The 12,331-nt window shown below is 40.6% G+C and overlaps 1 protein-coding gene across 2 annotated transcripts in view; it reads right to left on the minus strand.

Moving 5' to 3' along the window:
* The window catches only part of THRB (thyroid hormone receptor beta), a 295,226-nt gene that overhangs the window by 127,989 nt on the left and 154,906 nt on the right, over window positions 1–12,331 (minus strand). Inside the window, exon 3 of one of the 2 annotated variants that reach the window (XM_075212342.1) lies at window positions 2,786–2,834. The gene's annotated coding sequence lies outside the window, so the exon portion shown is untranslated. Of the gene's footprint in view, window positions 1–2,730; window positions 2,835–12,331 lie in introns of both variants that reach the window. The other variant, XM_075212343.1, reaches the window with a different exon arrangement.

Here is a 12,331-nt window from a genome sequence, read left to right on the forward strand (position 1 = left end):
AATTGTAGTTCCACAAACCCCTGGATTGATAATGAAGAAACCAGTCATAGCTTTTTTCAATCTATGCAGCTATTTAAAGTATATATAATATTAACACAAAAAAACCCAACTAGGAACGATACATATCTTTATATATTTTTATTAATTGATTTGATAATTTTATTAATTGAACGTGGTCATTTTTTTAATTGAACGTAGGTTTTCCTTGTGTGTTTTGACACTCGGGATCATACATTTATATGTCTATTTTGTATGATGCTAATTAAATGTTATATGTTTAGTTTATCGCATGTACTGACAGAATACGTATATTTTTTTATTGTACATTAATTGATCTATATCAAGTGCAGTCCACAATTTGACCATTTAATTTAATATCTCATCAGGGGAAGCTGCATCCCCCTGAGGACAACTGTTGATACAGTTTTAAGTAGTTGCAAGTGTCATCTGGAATTTTTCTTGGTTATTTGTTATTGCGTGAAGGGGAAACCTCCGGTGATACCAATGCTGTTACAAGCGATGACCTCTTGATAGATAGGGAGAAGCTTTTCTCGGTTTAATAGAGACCCATGTCTCCTACATCTGACATATGCAGTTTTTATAGGAACCTTATATATTCTTTTTATTTCCTCTTTGTGCATTATAGCGGCATGGCCAGGACCAGAAAAAAATATAAACACACACAGAGGTGTCATGAACAGCCCACTCTGTTCATAGCCTATACAGGGGTATAACATAAAACTATGGGGACTTTTTTTAGCCACTGGGATTATATAGATGCCTTGATAAAAAAATTTACAAATTGAAACGCGTCGGTGGAGAGGGGCGGATACCCGGACGGATATACACGCCAGTCGATCTGGACTCACCCTGGATCTCTACTGCTCGTGCAGAGAGCGAGCCGGCTACCTGACCGTGTGGACGGGATTGACGTTCTTTTGACACGCGCATTTCCATCTGAGATTTGGTAAGAGTCCAGCTTTACTGGTATCTCTGTCCGGTCTGGATATTCGGGATGTTTTTAATATTTGTATTTTATACTGTTTTTATGATTCTTTGGTGCAATAAAACATGGGTTATGTGAGATAATGCACATCAGTTCTCACTTCTTTTGAGCACCTATTTTAAGAAGATCCAGTAAGAGGACAAGATTTGAGGAGGACACCTATGTATACATATTGGTCTGTTTGATTCAAGATTGAAATCTTGTAAGTGTATACACCATAGGGGATTGAAAACCCCCATCACGTGGTGTGTTTATTATAATTATTAACCACCACCGGATCCTTGGGACAGCTAGTAATCTACAATGGAATCACATATGTTACGCTATGATATGATATTTTCTTCTCATTTTCTATATGACCATAATCGTGGTGAGGGAATGCCAGAAATTTGAAATTAACCTTGATCACTACAAACTCCTGGAACTTGTGGAGGACATATACCAAGTTTGAAGAAGATATATATACAGTACTTTACAGTTGACTCTCTAGTACTGTTAGCGCCAGCTCTGTCACCATTAGTTATTTTTACAAGATTTCTAACATGGCTTATCACAGCGATAGATAATCTGCATACACCCTCATTTATCAGTAAGATGACATCGGGGCTGCTGAGCGATGCTCAGCTCCTGGGTACACTGTCCGGCAGTGGTAAGAGGAGTCCTATTGCTCTCCAGTCCAGCCTGTGGGCAACCTGCGCATGTGTGAGCTGCCATGTTCACCAGATTTATGTCTCCTAGAATACATATTCACATGTGCTAGGCAAAACTAACCAAGGCCCCTTTAAGAGTGGGATAAGTCATTTGTGTTGACTATGGTCATCACGCCCATCTATATCTGTAACTCTCCACCCTGCAATGTCATAGAAATGTTACTGAATGCAGAAACGTAATGCCTATTATCATACATACCTACAGTAAACCATCTGCTGAGAGTTGTAGTCCAACAACAATTAGTAAGTAAGGCAATATAGGTAACAAAAAACAGCAGTGGCGAGTAGAAAGTTGAAGAGCACCAGTCACCATGAATTTGCATTTACTCATTTAATTGTATATGACAAGCAAAGATGGGCAAATCCATTGAGGTTCATTTTTCCGAAACTTGCATACCTTCTAACTGTCCCGATTTTGTCGGGACATGCCGATTCGCAGGCCACAAAATGGGTGGGGTTTAGCAGAAAAGTGGGTTGGGTTTACCCAGTTTTGTCCGTTTGTGGGCGGAGTTTGGGCAGACTGGAGACGCGGCTTATTTTCTCTCTCGCTTTCAGGATTGTAAATGTTGGGAGGTATATACTTGGGCTAGTTTTGGTAAACTGATTTCCAAGTGTAATTTTGGTTCGACTAGAAAATCATTTAATCATTAATCATTCAAAGATTGAAAAAGTCCAAAGTAAATCTATTTAATTAAACCTCACTAAATCCCTGCTGTGAACGATTTAAATTTCTCTGTAAAGAGCTGTGTAATTTGTTGCTACTTTATGCATAAAGGTTAATAATAATATCAATCCCTATACGCAAATTTTCTTGACTGATTATTGTTGCATTGTTCTAAATCTGCAGCTTTTCTGTGAATCAATGGCCAACAATGACAAGCAGTTATTCCTATATCACAAATTGTACCACATTCAGCCACCACTCTTTAAAACACATCTATATCACACATCAACAAAGAGATACTGGCCGGTGACTTTCAGACATCTTTACATAATGAATGGACTGTTCAGTACCTGAATATTCATTGTGTTAATAGATTGTCAGGTAACATCATTAGATAATCTGTACCTCATTTGAAAGATGCTGTGGTCTTCTGCCCTGAATGGCTGTGTTCAACCTGCAAATCAGAAAAAAAAATTATGAATGTTTTATCACAAATTTTATTATATTTTATGTAAAAAGGAGCTGAACACATGTTCAACTTCATATACAAAGACACTACTCTTGTAAGGGTTCAAAATGTTACCACATAGATTCAAATCTGTGAAATAGCTTCCTGGGCATATTTTTAAGTTGAGCACATATACCTGCAGCAATATTGTGCAGTTATTATGATATTGCTATGTACAGTAGGTCACCTGAAACTGTGATGCCATAATCTGATAGAAATCAATCAGGTAATTATCAGGCATTTTGCAAAATGTGGTCAAAAGACGTCGGACCAGGCTAAATCTGCAAACACACTGACGGTAAAATTCTGCATCTAAGATGCATTTTCTTATGATGCATTTTTAACACCAATTAAATGATTTTGAAAATAAAAGTCATTGTACCAAAGAAGATCCTAAATATTTGCATTATGTGTGCATAAGATGATAAGATGCAAAACAAATGTGTATATATATATATATATATATATATATATATATGTAACAAGAGCATATATAAAAGTAATGCGATTCATGGGCCTGATGCTGAGTTCAACTTACACCAGATTATGAACTGTATATTGTGCAAATTCATAATGCACACAGGCCCGGCGCTCCCATTAGGCAAGGTTAGGCACTTGCCTAGGGCGCCGGGCTCTGGAGGGCACCCTAGGCAACCGCTGACCATACCTGTCACGGCCGCCACACAGCATTCAGATGCACGGGGGAGGGGGGAAGAGGCTATTGCTCACCACCGCCGCCTCTCTGCTCCGTCTCCTCCCCTCCACTCACAGTGAGTGGAGGGGAGGAGACGGAGCAGAGAGGCGGTGATGGTGAGGTAAGGAAAGACGGGGTGAGGGGGGAGGAGGGAGGAGGGCGCCGATTGTTGCTGGGGGGGGAGGGGGGCTGGGGCGCCGATTTTGTACATATGCCTAGGGCGCCATGGAGGCTAGCACCGGCCCTGAGTGCACATGCCCACAAAGAGAACGGAGGCCTATGTGCCAATGCAAGCTGGGCATTACTGGCACTTGTGCCTTCTTACAACTAGAGAGGCAGAATGGTGGAGAGAAGGGGATTGCAAACACAGGCCGAGTACAGGCCATGTTCATGCAGACTCATGCAGACCTACAGAAATATGCATATGATGATAATGACTTGGCATAACCTAGACACATATGCTGCTGATGTGGGGCTGGATTTATCGCAAGATGTGTATGGCACTGCATATTGTTGGAATAAACTATATTTCTTGTGCTTTTTCAAGAGTAATTTACACACATTTTGCAACCAGCTCTGCATCGGTTCCTTTCTGTTAACAATATTGTACACCCCAATACAAACAAGTTAGTTAACTGAATTTATCCTAATATCTATGTATATTTTATTAGCAATTCTGTTACATATTCTACATGCATCTAGTTTTCAAACAGAGTTATATTTAATAAGTGCGGGTTTCCTATAATTAGAACATATAGATGCATAGATCAATCAAGCAAGCAAAACACACGTTTGTTGCCTTTAAAAAAGATGCTATAATATCCTTTTCATGTAAGCCATGTACAGCAATGGTGGTCAACAGTTTGCCCCTGGGCCACATGTTGCCCACTTTTACCTGTGACCCTCATCCAGCTGCTTCCATTCTCTACACTAATATAAAGCAGGGAATAAGACTGAATGGGAGCTGCCCACTTACTTGTCACATAACCTCCTCTGCACAATGCAGGGATGCTACGCAGCTTATCAAAGGAGGAAGAGGTTTAGGAGGGAGTGCAGTCTGCTCTGCACCACATGCTCTCCATCCTTCCTCTGCAGCCTCCAGCCGTAAAAGTATGTGTTTTCATTGGATTAGCCAGTGAGTGTGGAAGTATGAGAGGCATGTGTGCATGGTGAAAGAGGCATGTGGTAGAGGTGTGAGAGACATTGTGGGGGTATAAGAGGCAGGTAGGGGGATGTATAAGTGACATGTGGGTAGATCTGATGGAAATGTAAGGGGCATGTGGGGAGGTCTGAAGGAAATGTGGGGAGCTCTGTGGGGCATGTGAAGGGCATGTGGGGCAATCTGAGGGGCATATGGAGAGTTCTGAGGAATATGTGTGGAGGTGTGAGGGGCATGTGGGAAACTGTGAAGTATACGTAGGTGCTTTGAGTGCATGTGGGGTCATTTTGTGGCATGTAGGGGTCTGAGGGCATGTAGGACTATTTTGGAGAACGTGGGATGTCTGAGTGGTATGTGGTGATTTTTGGAACAAGTGAGGAGCATGTGAGAGCATATTCGGCCTTTGAAGTATATCAGGTTGACAATCACTGATGATAAGTATGGGGCATGACAAGCAAGCACAGCATGCGGACATGCACCTCTCTTATTTTTAAAAATAGATTTTCAGTAATTAGGGAATTGGACAGATGAGCCAAGGAAATGTCTTAAAATGTACAGCAATGTAGACCTCCAGAAGAAATCAAATCGCAAGATTATTAGAGACAATCAGTGGTCCCAGCCCCTATAACCAATCAAAATAATTCCCCAATATTTTGTCCATGTAAGTTCCTACTCAATATATGAACGGCAGAGAGCTCACTTGATTCCTCTAACAGCAAATAGTAGCCTACAGGAAACTCTTGGAATCTGAATGAAACGTGAACTCCATGTAACATCAATTCTAAAAACATTTTTTCTCTTTATTTTAGCATATCTAAAAATAGAAAAGGAATATTTCTTCATTTTTATGATATAAAATGATAACTTTTGTTCTACAGCACCATTCATAGGGGGTTTGAACAAACAATAAAATTACATAAATATAAAAACAACAAAGTTACATAACTATAAACACTAGGAGAGAGGGCCCTGCTTGTGAGAGCTTATATTCCAGAAGGGAGGGGTGGACACAAAGACGAAGTTCTCCTTCCACTGAGATTTCTGAGTTTCTTAGAGGTTACTAAAAACTAAAAAGTATCTTTATTCAATGCACTCAATCGTCAACCCAAATAAAATGTTCTCTACCATTTACTAATGGAAGATCGATGAGAACTTTTTCCACAGAAATGAATGAAATGTAACGCAATTTCTAATTAGGCAGCAGTTGCAGTAATGTGGTTGCCTTTTAATCAAAAAAAAAAATGTCACTAAAGAATGGATATACTGGCAGAGTTGTAGGTTAAAGTGACAAAACAAAAATAAAACCCTTTTCATTTCAGCTAATTTCCCATGCTTGAGGAGCATTCATACATTTCCCATGACATCAAATTTTCATCTGCTCTGATACAAGTTCAAAGGGGTCCATTCAGTAATGCAGATACCACATACATTTATCTCATCATTCTTTGTATATTGAAGTGAATGTGTTTTTGTTTGTTTCTTTTCCTTTTCTTGTGATCAAAGCAAAGTGTGTCCCCAGCAAGTCTCCTGCAGACTCCTGCAAGAGTAGGAACTCTCCCTGATCCCGCCTAATCTCCTTGTGAAGAAGGTGTGGCTGAGCCCTGATGGTGTGAGTCTCAGCGAATCGTGTTGTCATAGCCTGGTCGCTGATGCAGCATGACACATATCACTGCATCGCACAATGGGGGTGGGGCTGTGATAAGTAAATTGCATCATCACACCACCTGCACTTGCCCCTTGGATCTCTCCTTTGGGACGGTATAAAAACTAGGCAAGTATAGTATTTCCACTAATTTCAGCCTGCTAATCCGTATAGCTGTAATGTATTATAGATCTTTTTGAAATTACCTGACAGTATCATTGCATTAAAAGTGAATGCAAAACATACATACTGTATATACAACCATATTGAAAATAATGGCCATGCACACAAGTAGAAACATATAGATATCCAAAAAGTGATAAAGAAAATAACGTTTTGCAATTATTTAAAAAACATAATGATTATAATACTTCACTGATTACTGTATTACACTTCAAAGAATATAATTGAAAATTAAATGAAAAAATATTAGTTAATGATAGCTTAGCTCTGTCAATATATATATATATATATATATATATATTATATGTATATCATATACCATGCATTAACTTGTGCAATTATGCTGAATCAATCAATTGTTAATATATGTTTATTGCTAACATTTATTAATATAAAACAAATATTAACAACAGTTTCCTGGGTCCAATAGTCCAAACCTCTCCCACATTTTCACCTTACTTTGCTGATCCCTTCAACCATATTATCAGACTTATTTGTTACTTTACGGGTTGCCTGGTAAGCACACATTTCACACAGTAGTGTGAATAACCATCATCATCATTTATTTATATAACCAAGGGGTAGATTTACTAAATGGCGGTTTGGCAAACTGCATGTTTTTTTACATTTGATGTTTATCAATCAGACCTCATTTGCGGCAAAAAACAATACTTTTTTTCACCGCTTATTGCAGCAAAAAGAGGATTTTTATACTTACGATAAATCCCTTTCTCTGATTCCATCTGACAGTGCTACCATGGGGTTGTAGTGGAAGAGTGTGGAGTTGGCACTTAAGTAGTTAATTTGTGGCTGCTGACAGACTCCTCCCCTCTGCAACCCTTTGTAGCTAGCCAGTGTAATTCTAAATGAAAGGGAGTCCAACAACCAAGAAGCAAACAGCAGAAGAACAGAAGGGAGGGAACGCAGTGTCCCCCAGATGGAATCAGAAAAAGGGACTTATTGTAAGTATAAAAATCCTCTTTACTCCTTCATCCTATCTGCTACCATGGGGACGTACCGAAGCAGCCCCCCTAAGGGAGGGACCGTTCTGGAGTCCCAGCTCGTAGCACGCTTTGGCTGAAGCTAGCATCTGAGGATGCAAACCCACTGAACTGATAAAATTTGGTGAATGTGTGGACTGAGGACCATGTGGCCGCTCTGCATAGCTGATCAGCCGAGGCCCCATTCCGCGCCGCCCAGGAAGCCCCCACAGACCTAGTGGAGTGTGCCGTAATGTGGGTAGGGACAGTCCGGTCAGCACTAAGATACGCCTGTTTTATTGTATAGGGTAAGCCATCTAGCAATGGTTTGCTTGGAAGCTGGCCAGCCTCTTCTTTGGGAATCAATCAGGACAAAAAGAGAATCCGTACGCCGGATACCCAAAGTTCTTCGGACATAAATACACAATGCCCTAACCACATCCAAATATTCTAATCATGAACCTGTGGAAGCATCCTGGAACACTGGAACCACTATTTCCTAATTAATGTGAAATCCGAAAAGTACTTTCGGTTCAAAAGAAGGGAGAGTCCGAAGCACCGCCCTGTCATCATGGAAGACCATGAAAGGCTCCCTGCAAGAAAGAGCCCTAAGCTCTGACACTCGTCTAGCCAACGCTATGGCCGGCAGGAACACTACCTTCCATGTCAGGAGTCTAAGGTCCACTGACTGTAAGGGTTCAAAGGGAGGTCCCTATAACATAGATAGTACCAAATTCAGATCCCAGGGTGCCGTGGGAGGAACAAAGGGAGATTGAATGTCCAGGACCCCCTGCAAAAAAGTATGGACTTCCAGAAGGTCCGCCAGATGCCTCTGGAAGAAGATGGAAAAGGCAGAGACCTGGATCTTTAAGGATCCCAGGCGGAGCCCTACATCAAGACATTTTTGAAGAAAACCTAGCAGCCAAGGCAAATGAAATTTACTCGTATGGTGGGCCCGATCTTCACACCATTTATTATTGGTGTGCCAGATTCTATGATAAATGTGGGCTGAGACTGACTTTCTAGCCTGTAGCAGGGTATTCACCACCCTGGAGGAGAAACCTTTTGACTGCCAGAGGCCGACTTTAACAGCCATGCCATCAAAGTCGGCCAAGGCAGGTCCTGATGCTGAAATGGACCCTGCAGAAGGAGGTCGTTGCAAAGAGGCAGACGAAGTCCTTGTCCCATTGCCATGAAAAGAATGTCTGCATACCATACTCTGCGGGGCCAATCGGGAGTTACCAGTATAACTGGGAGTCCTCCCTGCTTGGCCCGCCGAAGGACTCTGGGAAGCATTGGAGTCAGAGGAAAGAGATACCCCAGCCGAAAATTCCAGTGCATTGTCATAATGCATTGTCATAATGTTCACCGCCACCGCCAGGGGGTCCCTAGCTCTTGAACAGAACCTGGGAACCTGCTGGTTGTGTCTGGATGTCATAGATCCAGATCCGGAAGGCCCCACCTCTGGACCAGCATCTGAAATACCTTTGGATGGAGTAGCCATTTCCCTAGTATTGCTGTGTGATGACTTAGAAATTCAGCTTCCCAATTTAGAATGCCTGGAATGAATACGGCTGACAGAGATGGGACGAACTGTTCTGCCCACACAAATATCTGGGCTGATATGACCATTGTCCTTGGACTTCTTGCCCCTCCCTGTTTGTTGACATATGGCACCATCGTGGCATTGTCCGATTGTATACATATCGGGAATCCGTGAATTAGGGACTGAGCCCCTTTGAGAGCCATCAGCATGGCCTTCAACTCCAGGATATTTATTGGAAGGGAACTTTCCTGTGCCGACCAAAGACCCTGGAGGTGCAAATGTAGCGCCACTGCACTCCAGCCCTTTAGACTGGCATTCGTTGTTAAGATGATCCAAGAGCATGGGGCAAAGGATCTGCCCATGCTTAGGTGTTCTTGAATCTTCTACCACCTGAGAGATAGAGGAGCCTCTGGGGACAACAGTATCCTCTGACCACTTCTTTAGAAGATCCCCCTGTAAGCATCTCGAGTGAAACCTTCCATAGGGGATTGTCTCAAAAGTCAAAGCCATCTGTGCAATCTATTTAACATGGTTGAAAGATGATCTATCACTCTATCGCAGTGATATAAATTCTTCTATTGTGTATTTTTAACAATAAAATTTTACAGGGGCAGCTGAGTGATGCTCAGCTCACCTACGATATAGCTGGAAGCTGTAAAAGTTGTGGAAGTCAGTGCAGGGCCCCACTGTTTGAAAGAGGGAATGCACTCTTCCAAACGATGTAGCCAATGAGAAGTTATTGTTTATTGATCCTATGTGATCGCCAAACAATTACACCCTACACTACAGAAAGTCCAGAGATTGGGTGGTTATAATGTCCAGATTTACCCTATCCTGGCTTCAATAAACTCAGGGATATCCTCATTTGATCTAATAGGTAGTCTACTTGTAAAAATGGGATACCAATATTATCCCTACATAATTAATGTATTTCATTCAAGACAGTGCAAACTAGAAAAAAAAATATTTTTATTTTTTTTTAAATGCAGATTTTATTATAAAAACCTATGTGTAGAATCTATCTTTTTGCTGCTTTGGAAAGGTGGATTGATGACAAAGCAAGACCCAGAAAGTATTTATTGGTGGTATTTAGAAAAAAATACACACACTTGCTTTTAGCTTCATTTCTGTAAATTAGGTATATTTTCTTTATTATGTCAGAAGGTATAAGCAAACTAATAGCATTTTCTGAAAAGTCTCCTGAGATAAATAAGGTATCACTTCAATGGGTACTGCATAAACAAATTACTGATATTGATGTTGGAAAGTGACCAGCCCAAAAAGTGCAAAAATAGGCTTAGCATGGGGATGAGAAATGCCTCAGTGGTGAAGGGATTAAACACTAAAAAAATATTTGCTCTAATAGAAAAAGATATATGAATCAATTCACCAAATTCAGAACTATATGCACAAAGTGTGGCACATTTGTTCATCTCCAAAAGGAAAAAGAGTGACCTGAGGCAATCTCCGTCCTCCTGGCCCTTGGCTCATGGACAGTTGTTGTTGTTCTGAGTTGTATTAAGCTATTAAAAACATATGGTCAAACCTAAAGTGAGATAATGAATTCTGTAAAGTTACTTATACCTGTAAAAATATTCCCATATAAACATATACAGCAGGCTGTTTATCACAGACTTGATATTTTATTTGGCACATTTATCTATTACTAGCTTCGAACTTTGCACATGATTGGAAGAATGCCACGGTCAGAGACTCGCCCAAGAATTTCAATGGAAATATGACAGAGTTTACAAACACAAAATTGGCATGTTCTAAACAAAAGCTGGATATATGCAGTCCCAGCAAAATGCTTACATCTGTTAAATGGATAATGAGGAAAAATTCCCAATTGTAGAAAATCTTAACTTAACACCACATGTCCATCTAATCTGCCCGTTTGTGTGTTTCGAGGTTTTATTTCTATTTTTGCTTTAGTATTTTAAAGCTAAGTCTCACAAGAGCCATGTTTATACCATGCATTCTTATATTATGTCACAGACTAGCGTCACACTACCAAGAGGATAACATGATCCAATGGAAAGAGAGGGCGGCACCTGACAGGAAGGGGAGGCTGGCGCCTAGGGTGTCCATGGGATATATGCTGGCCTTGATAAGACCACATTGTAAGACTCAGACAAGGACTGAGCCTAAGAATGCTGGGAACGCATTACAGCTAAGCTTGTTAAGGCACAGAAGACAGACACAGAATGCAGAGACAACACACATAACAAAAGAACAGGGAGCGGGTCTACAGGCATCAAGCAGACACTGAAATGTGGTCCTGTTCTCAAACCCTGGCAGGCCCTTATAAAATAAAAAAGGTATGAATGTGTACCTATTGTAAGTGTGTTACTCAGGTGCTGGTAAATAGATTCAGTATTTACCAAAATGTATACTTCAAATTCACAAAACAATTACCTGTAATCATCAGTGAAAGAAGCATCCTAAAGTCGATCTCTAGTAGATCTCTTCTGGAATATAAATTTCCTCAAGTTGAATGTACTTTTAACTCTCTGTAATATTTCTTTTGGCAAATCTTTATTCCATGGAATGCTGAACAGGCTGCATATGCACATTAATAACTTCCAAAATATATTTTGTTTTTCATTTTTTTAGAATAACAGAAAAAATGTCTGACTTGTGGCAAAGATTTGTGTCCTGCCCATTCCACTTCTAGGACAAATTATTGGTGCATGCACTGGTACCTTAAATATGAAGAGGGCCTCCATTAGGGTGCTTCCCATCTTCTACTAGTCTAGTGGCTTGTACAGAGTAGCAGTGCAGTGAGTGAATATGTACCTCCGTTTTACCGACTGTACAAGAATGCAGTCATAACCACTAGACAACTCCCGGCCTCCTGACTGAAAGATTGTGCTAGGAGCTCATAGAACTCTCATTGGTGGATGGCTAGCATTTTTTACCAATCAGAGACAAACAGATCTGATAAGGAGTTCAGTTGACACAGTGGAAGAAATCAGGAATAAGGAAAGGACAATGCAGGCAGAAGTGCAGTGTAGTTAAACAAGCCAGTAAACCCAGTCAGTATATGGGTAATCAAGCAGGGATGTTGTCAAAAACAAACCAGTTTGAAATACAGGTAACAATAGTAGAAGTAGCAAGGTGAGATTACAGATACAAACCACTAAAATCAGGAAAAGGAAACAGGAAGCTGCAGAATTTAAATAGCAAGGTGCTTCTGTCACTGACCAGGAACAGGTGTAGCTCATAGAGTAATTACA

The sequence above is a fragment of the Mixophyes fleayi genome, chromosome 5 (genome assembly GCF_038048845.1).
Source record: "Mixophyes fleayi isolate aMixFle1 chromosome 5, aMixFle1.hap1, whole genome shotgun sequence".
NCBI lineage: Eukaryota > Metazoa > Chordata > Amphibia > Anura > Limnodynastidae > Mixophyes > Mixophyes fleayi.